Here is a 10,387-nt window from a genome sequence, read left to right as displayed (position 1 = left end):
TGATCTCAGGCAAGAAATGAAGTAATTACCTATCTGCTAGAGAGTGAACTGCTGTCCTTTCTTCTCAGATGTCAAGGAGGAAATCACATTAGGTTAATTGATATCATTCTAAATACTATCAAGATGGCACCCAAAGGCAGGAAGTAGAATGCAGATTTGGCCCCAAGCCCAAACATATATTGAGGACATTTCCAGTACAAGCTAACCCTAACCTTGTCATCAGAACCCCAGGAAACACAGGATTAAACTTTGTTGATGCTGATTGAGAGACTTTGATTGGTGGAGATTAACTTGTTGAAAATCCCTACACGAATCTGTGGACCTCTTCCCTTAGGTACTGAGTCTGGTCCTATGAAAAAATAGTTTAAATTTACAAAGTGTTAAATTCTTTGCTGAGATTATGGACTCAGATAATTTGAGGGAAATTCAGATTATGGTTCAGTAACATGATGTTTGGGTCTTTGAACCTGGTGATTACACAGTCCAACTAATGCTTTCACAAACTGTCTCAATCACAGCTCTTAGATGAGAAGATAAAGGATTTAGTTGCATCCTCCACATAAAGAAATGTTCATAATTCAAACTGTTGTAGACTACTGATACATGTATTATGCTCATAAGATTAGAGGAAAATGTTTTTGAGGCCTGTTGGACACAAGGGGTGAGATGTTTCAGTGATAGCTTTGTTCCAATGGCTGCCTGCCTGGACTAATCAAGCAGCAGTCATCTCGTTGGCTCAGGTAACCTAAACTGGTCCAGAATGGTGTTTCTTTGCCTTATCTAGGCTTACGTAGCTTTAGAGGAGTCTTTCAGCCATTTATTACAAGGATCCCAGGCCATGTGAAAGGTAAGGATCAGCTGAAACAGTGGGAAATTCAAATTGAAAATCAGGTAATCCCACTTGTGGATAAAAAGATTCCCAAACCATTTTTAAAATTCGCTTTAATCTTATAACATTTACACTTAACATTTTTTTATTTAAAGAGAAAAAAGAAAGGAAATAAAAAACAAATCAGTAAAAGGGTACAATTAATACAGAATTTCAAGAAAAAATATACAGTAAGAAATCACTAGTTAATAGGTTACATATTGTCATCTTAGAAACAGTTGTAAAATTATAAAATTACTGTATATGAAGTGGACATTCATACAGTGAGATTACAGACAGTTCCATTCAATGATCCAACAAAAGCTCAGTAATATGGTTTTCCATCCTACACACTCAAACACACATGCAGTTATATCCCTTAGACCACCTTCCTTTCCTCTTGTTTTTACAGTAACAATTACATTTTTTGGGTTTCATTACTCCCACAGTTCTTATTACTTTTTTTTTGAATGCAATAAAACCAAACGTGACTAAACAAAACAGAGTCAGTTAGAACAGAAGGATGGGCAAAGTACATGATGCAAAAATAGAATACCAGGTGATCAAAAATGGTAACCACTGTACCCTATTTTTAAGAAGAGTTGCCTATATCATCAGGTATAATGGAATTGATCAAAACAGTACAGAACAAGAACAATAAAACCTACACTGGAGACCTTACAGGACTTCAAAAGAAGATAATAGTCAAACAATAATGGGCATCATAGTAAATTTTATTGCCTTTAAAGTGGTTCCCTATACCCTCAAACTGGATACTATTAAACAAAACAGAATATAGTGAAATCAGACGAACAAGATGAGGAGAGCAATACTGGGGTTCAAATCAGGTTAATAGGAAAGCAAAAAAAGTTACTATAATATATCCCGTTATTTTTTAATTTAGTTTTCCCTTAATTGAAAAAAATAAGAAAAATAGATTAATTTTAAAAGGGGGGGATTGAGATAAAAGAGGACATTGTAACAGAACAACACAGGTCAGAACCGAACAATTTAAGGAACATTGTGTTTCACCACCAGATAATCTAACATAATAGTAGTCACCATAGTGTCTCTTTCCTTGAATTATATGAGTATAACTTTGTATACTATAGCATCAAGCATATCAAGACAGTGCGAAGCCATTCAAGAGAATGAAAGAATTATAGGATATTTAGAACCAGCTAACAGAAAATCAACAACGGTTTCTATATTATCTCTTTGCCTATAAATTTTTTGTTTATACTATCACATATAGTAAAATATAGTAAGATACACCATGTTAAAGCCAGTGGAAACAGATGTACAACAGCTTGATGGGACTTCAAAATAAGTTGATGTTACACTTATCATTTTTAATACTGTTGATGATATAAATAGTGTCCCAGTGGAAATGCACTGGTCATAAGTACAAAAGCATGGGTAAAAGGAGGAGACACAAGTGTTGTGGTAGTCCCTGGAGATGGGAAAAGGAGAGGAATCAGTTACCCTATTTTCATGGGGTTCATTATTTGCTTGTGTCATTGCATGAAATGCAGACAGTGTGAGTACCCTTTAGAACCGTATGACTATGGAAAAGTCCTGTCTGTGATGGACCCATGGAGGAACTTAAATAGGCTTTCTCAGCAATGAGAGTCTCTTCCCAAATAACAGCTGAATAAAACTATCCAGGAGGTAGAAAGACTGATCTATCATCAGTATCTACCCAAGAGGAAAGCATCTGATGTCTATCAAGGGACTCTAAATAGACTACCCCTGTATTCTCTGACTGCTAATCGCAACTGCACCCCTCTTCAACCAGAATTAGCCAGAATGGTCTCTGCCTATTTCCCTTTCATTGCAGTTAGGTGTGCTTCTCCAGAGGAAGGAAAGTTAAGTTAGTCACAGTACAGACAATTAGATAGTACCAGGCCCTTGAAAAGAACAAGTACAGATCCATTACAACTGTGGGTGGAGGCATTTTCATTAAAGACTAGGACTCAGGAAAAGGGTAGAATAACTACACTTATGTACTTTCCCTAGGGATCAACAGCAGAGATTGATATCCAACTTCGGATATTACAAAAAACAAAAAGGAAGAAACCTAGGAGAATAGATAGGAAGAGCTGAGAGCTAACTGGATTCATCTATGAGCATTAAAGTGAAAGGTGGTGTGCAAGCTTGCTGACACTTTGCTGGGTCCAGGAAAAGTCAAGACAGCTGAGACTCAGTTGTTTACCCAGATATGCACTATGGGTGATGGGAGACAGACAAACCTTGTGTTATTCCAAATGTTCCCATGTCTTAGTGAATAAAAGCAGAAAAATCCAGAGGCCTGGGGGTCTTTATGGAAGGGACAAGAGGTCCTGGGGCCCCCACATTTAAACCTAATTCTGTGTCTCTTCATTTTTAATCCTTGATCAACTTCCTGTCAGGTTCAAAACTTGTAGACTGGTTAAAAGTGCTTCTCCAAATGATTATATATAATGTATTTCAACATTGTAGGTCAAATATGAGACAGTAATAAAAACACTAGCACACTCTATAAATGTATTTAGGATAAGCATATTCCACAAATTATGAACTTTCATATGTTAGAGGGGAAAATGGAAAGTGTTTTCTTGAATGTGAGTCAACCCTTGAATAAATAAAGCAGCACATTGGAAAGTTTCTGAATTTTTCTTAAGATCCAGACACAATCTTCTTGGTGGAAGATACAAGTGAACTTTGTTGTACTAGAAACACTACAAAAGAAGAGAGAGAATTTTTAGAATATCTAATAAACTATAGAAAAAAGAGACAAAGCAGAAAGTTGGAAAATAGAGAAAGTATTTGTTGGCTTCTTTAAAATACTATAAAATTAAACTTTCACTTCGAAGTAAGATCAATGATAGACCTGCTTGTGACAGGGAATAACATGAATACTGGAATCAAGTCTTTCTGATTTGTTTCCGCTCTGTTTGTAAAACATCTCAAGCTGCATTTCAAGATATGTAGGAGCACAGAAAATACTATGAGTATATATCGGTTTAAGCCATAAAAGAGTGACATGTTATATTTTATATCATATTTATATCTATTTCTACAGATTAAATGCCAACAAGGATTTACTAAATAATTATAAAACTGAAAGTTTCCCCCTCACCTAAACCATCATTAACTTCTCTAATTCTTCAGCTTCTCTGCATCTTGCACAACTTTCTCATAGCAGCACAGGTCTGCTTGGTGTTTCAGGCTGTACAGGATGGGTTCAACATTGGGGTCATAAATAGGTAGCTAATGCTGAGGACAGCATGTGCTACTGGAGAAATTCTCATGCTGATTTCATTCATGATGGTTATTGCCAGTAGACACCCTTAGTAAATAAACACCATACAGATGTGTGACAAACAGGTGTTGAGCGCCTTCATTTGGCCTTCTCTGGAAACAAACCCAGCACTGCTTGAAATATGAGGACATAAGAAATTGCTATAAATGGAAAATCAACCCCAAAGGAAAGATAACCAAAACAAAGCCATATAAAATATTAATCCTTACTTGTCCACAAGCTACCTTCATGACATTTGGGTGGAAACAGTAGGAATAGGAGAGTGTCTGGCCTTGCAGAAAAGCAGCTGCTTTAGCAGGATGGGCAACAGAGCCATAGGCACTATGCCTCCCGTCAAGGCTGCCAGTCCCATTTTTGTGACACGTGAACTGGTTAGAATGGTGGTATATTGCAGGGATTCACTGATGGCCATGAAGCAGTCAAATTCCATGGCCAGCAAGATTTCTGAGCTCTTGCAAGAGCATGTATGGATGAACAAGAGTTGAGTGAGGCAATTATCAAATGCAATTTCATAGAGGCCAAGGATAAAGACCTTTAACACAGAGAGAAGTGTGGAGACAGACAGAAAGATATCAGCCCCAGCCAACATGGACAAAAATGGTACTGGGGTTCCTGAAAACTTTGTTCCTTTCTCACCAAGTGTATCACTGTGCAGCTTCCCACTGTTGTACATTAGTACATCAGACTCAGGAGTGGTCCCAGCCACAAGCAGAAGCCTACTAGCCCACGCAAGCGTGTGAGGATGGAGAGAAAAGGCTGAAACATGGTGGTGTTGAACTCACACATGTAAAACTTCTGAGGAGCTCTGCTCAAAAAGGCTTCTCAGACATCCAGCCTAAGGAGGAAGAAAATAAAACATCGTATTCAACAGGCCACTAATTGGTTAAACGGCCCTGATAAATGCTGTAGATGAGGAACAAAAGACTTATGGGAATAAAATGGCAATAATTCTTATGTCAGGGAATGAGAGTACTCGTCTTCTGAGGCTGCTGTAAGAGACTGCATTACTTTTATTAGGAATCACCACTGGGGCAGATGTGCATTAAGATTTGGGTTAAAGTGTATGCTGTGTTCTGTTCACTCTAAATAAGTCACATCGGGAAGCCAGGCTGAGGTCACGTGAAAATGAAAGCAAAGAGTTCTGACCTCTGTGCCTCTCACCCATGGTGGCTTCTCCTTTCCACTGTGGGTGGACTTATTTTTCCTACTTTTAGTTGGACCAGATTCTCTATGAAGAGCCTGTTTTCCTATCTTCTTCCCTACCTTTGCTACCTTAAAAAATAAATAAAAGCAAAGAATTATGCCTTAAAATATGGGCTACCAGTTTTTTAAAGAGGGGAAATTAAGGCATAAATGCTTTTAGGCAACAAAGTAATCAGTATTTCTGAGCTCTGGATCAGGGTAAGATTCCACATGAACTAGAAAGAAATATGCTATGTGTTCCCCTCTCACTCTCTCTCCCTCCCTCCCTGCATCGCTTCTTTTCTCCTGCCCCCCCCACCCCATTTCATGTGTTTTTAAGTTTTCATCAGGAACTCTTTCAACTTCTAAACCACTATATGTAACTTCCACTGGGCCTTGTCGTTCTTTTTAATTTAAGGAGGTGTCTTTTCTGTGCTTAAAAGTAAGATTTTTCTTCACTTAGTATGCTTAGCATATTATTCTTATCATTTCATCTTTCATTACAGGCAAACTTTTTTGCTTGATTCTTCACATCTGTAATATAAGACGCTGAAATTATTTAGATTAAAAAATAGAAAAAACTAATTTTAGCCTGAATTCCCAATCAAAATCTATTCCTATTTTCTGTTTCGTATTTAATATACCTAAATTGCATTTTATACATATATTTTTGTAAATATGTGTATACACTATAAAATATAGCATGCCATTTATATATTAATATTAAACTATATATCAAGTGAGTGAATGTACACTTGTATAATCATTTCACATGCCCTGCTTTATTCCCCATAGTCAGTGCTTCATCCCTGTGGTGACAATAGTATTTTCAAATTTGCTCATATTATTGACTAAAAGGGAGACTTGGTAACTATCATCACAGAATGAGATAAAATTCTGATCCAAGCTATTTTTAGGTAAATTACTTTGTGTGATTGTCTAACTAAAACATTCATGTCACTAATATGTTCACCTTGTTTGACCTTTTGAAAGCATTTACTATCTGAAGTATTTAATCCATGAAAAGTATCTTTATTGGCCTCCGTAAACTGATTTCATCCTAATACTCATCTTACTTCCATGGATACAGCTTAAATTTCTTACAGTTCTCTCATTATCTGGGCATTATAAATAGTATCTCTCTTTCAACTCTGTGTTTCTCATAGGTGATTGAATCTGTTCTTTTTGCTTTAGTTGCCTTTGACTGTGTAGCTTATTAATTCTTCTCTTCTATTACCTTCGTGTACTTTGAGTTTACCGTTTCTAAAACTAAAGTCACGTTCTCCATGCACAGTTTGATGTCACACTATGTGATATATCATCTGATAATTGCATAATACCCTAGCTGAAGAAATTATACTTATCCTATATTAACTCAATGTATCACTGCAAACCCTCATCCCAGTAGTTTGATGAGATTTGACCTGAACATCTTGAACTTACAATTTTGCTTTTATCAAATGATAAAGAATTTCACAAATTTCCAAAAACAGTACTCTAACAAAGTACCAGTTCAAGTTCGCCAGAACTATCTGTTCAGATAAATAAAATTTTAAAATGCCACATAGTAGAAACCTGATGCACATTTTAAAATGACATAGTAAAGGATCTTGGACAAAGGAAACTTCTAGACCACACACAGCATCTATTTCTCTTTCTTCTTCCTCAACTGCAGATAAAATAAAAGTCAAACAAATAAAATGAGAATCTGTTATGGAGATATGAGATGTGACATTGAGATATTAAAAAAGACAAACAGATATTGAGGGTACAACTATATAAAATATATCAATATAGATGATATATGATGCATAATCGGTATGCACATGCTTGTTATCAGCTTGATAGGTTGCATCAGGCTAACAAAATGTCTATGAGAATAAATCCAGACCCTTCTACATTACATCTGAGACTTGGTGGAAAATTACAATATCTTGAATGTTTATTGATAAAAATACAATAAAAAGTAATGAAAAGGGAAATGAAAAAAATCCATGAAACACAGATAACCAAAGAGACATTATTCTTGTCATTATTAAATCACCAATGTCTAAATAGTTATTTTTCTTTGTTTCAATCTATAGTACCCTGGACACACAGCTACTAATGAAGTATGAGAGCAAAATGAAGACATTTTCAGACACATAAAACTTTTGAACTAAATGCACTGAGAAATTTATTAAAGAACGTTTTTCATAATAAAATGTGATAAATCAAGGAAAATGAAATAAAAGCTGCATAAACTCTCACTGCAGGATTCTCAAAAGCAGTAATGTGAAGTGATGAATGGGATAACAATTTTGAGAACAACCACAACAAACTGATCATATTTTTTCTAATTATTTCCTAAAAGAAATTTTAAAACAGAGAAATTTAAACATCATATTAAAAACCAAATGTGTCATACAACATTGAAAACATTATCAAGGATGTTTGTTTCTTCTTCATGCCTATATCTTGTAATCTGCACAACTACTTTGAAGATAACAACACTCAAAATATTGTTAATTGCCTATTATTTTGTTTTGAAACTTTGTGTCATTATTTTTATACTTTTTTCTGTCTTAAAATGAAAACTAAAAATCTATGACCAGTAAAAACTTAAAAATTATTACCATCATTTCTTTTATTTATTTATTGATACCAGGAATTGAACTTATGACTTCGTGCTTGACAGGTAGGCATTTATGCTGCTGAACTAAATTTCTGGCCCCATTTATAAGTTACTGATAAAAACATGCAAACACCAAAATAGATAATGAAAATTTTAAAATAATTAAATGTGAGAGAAAAAGAAGATAAGGACAAGAGAAATTGTGGACAATTTAGAAGTGTGAATCTCAATTTTAGATACAAGATTTACATTGACGGGAATAAAAATGTACTATTATGTAAGTAGAATAGTAGGTAAATATTATGTATAATATTTAAATAAATGAACAAATCAGTAAAGAAAATAACAGCATGAAAAACACAGACATTTTTATAAGGAAAGAGTTAAGTAGGCCTGTAATTCACAGTTGATGAAGGTCATAAAATCAGATTCACTTTCATGCGTTATCCAAAAAAGAAAATCTTAACTTTTGGTCATTTCATGATATCTACCATTTGTAGATTATCATATGGCAAGAATACTACATTCTGATCTATGAAGAAAAAATTTTTCTTAAGCTAGAAACTTGTATTTCTTTAAATCTTGTCCCTGTTATCACAAATTTCACTTTTTAGAAAATAAAATCTGCATCCCCAAATCCCCTTAAGAGTACATTTTCCAATATTTCTCATACATCTCAGTGTCCTTTGAAAACTCTTAGTATAAGTTGTATGTATCTTTGCTTTGGAATCCATTTTCACACCATTTCAGTCATTATATATTTGTGAACACACGCGATAGCCAAAAGATTGCTTTATGCTCTGAGAATACTTTGAAAGAGTATTTCTTGCTTCTAACAGAATGTAAATAGTAGTGAGGGAATTTAGCCTTCAGACATCATTCCACCAAGATATCAGTACTGAAACTAACTTCTATAAAATCTAGAAGTATGATCATATAAATATTTCTAAAATGTGAGCCAAATGACCCTCACTCAATTGCATTTTTAAACGTTTCAAAATCTCCAAAGAGAAAACTAAGTTGAATAGTTTTCATTTACTGTAAAGTCATTCTCATATGGGAGAGAACACTTTTACTAGACATACACAGTTATTTGCCTAAAAATTAAAAGTTAAAAAAAAGAAACCATGCAGGTACTGTTTGGATTATTGTCACAATTTATAGGGGAGATTTTCACTTCTCTCTTTAAGAATTACTGATATTCAACGTTCTGCTAAACATACATTGTAGTGCTGAAATTCTATTTTTGATTCCTTGAACGGTGTATAGAACTGGATTACAGAAACAAATACTCAAATTCATTTCCAGACTTGTACTATTGTATTCCCTCTGGCAGGGCCGAGGAATTACGTTAACACAAAGATGTTTCTAAAGGTGTAGAATGAAATGGACACCTGTATGATATTAGGCGAAGACGTTGGGAAGGAAGTGCTGTACCTGTCAAGAGACACTGTGGGACTGTCCTCTGCCTATGTTTGAGAGAATCACTGAAAGGGTAACCTGGCTTGGGGAAACAGAGGACCTGACTGAAATAGTAATGAGGTGATACTTTGCAAGGATGTTCCATGTTGCAATAAGCCTTAAGAAATCAACAAAAGCTTTTAAATACAAGATTGACATAAACACATTTTTGTTTAAGAAAATTCACTTTGGTTGCTGTCTGGAGAATGACTTTAAAAAGGAGAACTGGATGAAAACAAATACATTTTGAGACTATTACCGGGGAAGAACTGAAGTTAGGGAGTGTTTGGCTCTATAAATGAAAGCAAGCTGCTTCAGCCATCATTTTGGAAGAGTGTGGACATGGTTCTTCACTCACTGGTACATAACTAAAGGCTCCTGATTTTACTTAAGTCTATATTGTACTAATATACAATTCATATATTGACCCCCTCAAAGTAGATATTGTGAGTAGATGAAGGTTACTCAAAAATAGACTAAGTAAGGTAACATCAATAACACAAACTTTTTACCTTCATTTCAAAGGATATTTAGAGACCAGGACAAATAATTCTAACCATTATGTTGTGTTTCTCACTTTTTGTTCTCCTTCTGTACCCTAGTAGATTCCATATCACTCCAGTGTTTAAGTTTACCTTGATGACTATGGCTGGAGAACGTCACTGGGCTGTCACTACAGCTCTACCGACTGAATTTTTTAGGGTGAGTATTTATTACTTTGGCTAATGGTTCCAATGGTATTGTAAGCAAAACTTCAATCTCTCTCCCTCTCCCTTTCCCTCTCCTTCCATTCTCTCTCTCTCTCTCTCTCTCTCTCTCTCTCTCTCTCTCTCTCTCTCTCTCTGTCTCTCTCTCTCTCTCTCTCTCTGACACACACACACACACACATTTTTACTTTTTCAATAAAATACAAACACATAAAACATATATTAGAAGTACAAAATTCGGCCAATCATTT

The 10,387-nt window shown here is 35.1% G+C and overlaps 1 pseudogene; it reads right to left on the bottom strand.

Moving 5' to 3' along the window:
- Window positions 1-4,017: 4,017 nt before the first annotated feature.
- LOC100728114 (olfactory receptor 51I1-like) lies at window positions 4,018-4,958 on the bottom strand (annotated as a pseudogene).
- Between the last annotated feature and the right edge of the window lie 5,429 nt (window positions 4,959-10,387).

Source organism: Cavia porcellus, unplaced genomic scaffold (assembly GCF_034190915.1).
Source record: "Cavia porcellus strain 051 isolate PalLab524CR breed Dunkin Hartley unplaced genomic scaffold, mCavPor4.1 scaffold_9, whole genome shotgun sequence".
In the NCBI taxonomy this organism is placed as follows: domain Eukaryota; kingdom Metazoa; phylum Chordata; class Mammalia; order Rodentia; family Caviidae; genus Cavia; species Cavia porcellus.
Note: the sequence above shows the minus strand (reverse complement) of the source record. Positions and strands in the feature narration are given on the sequence as shown.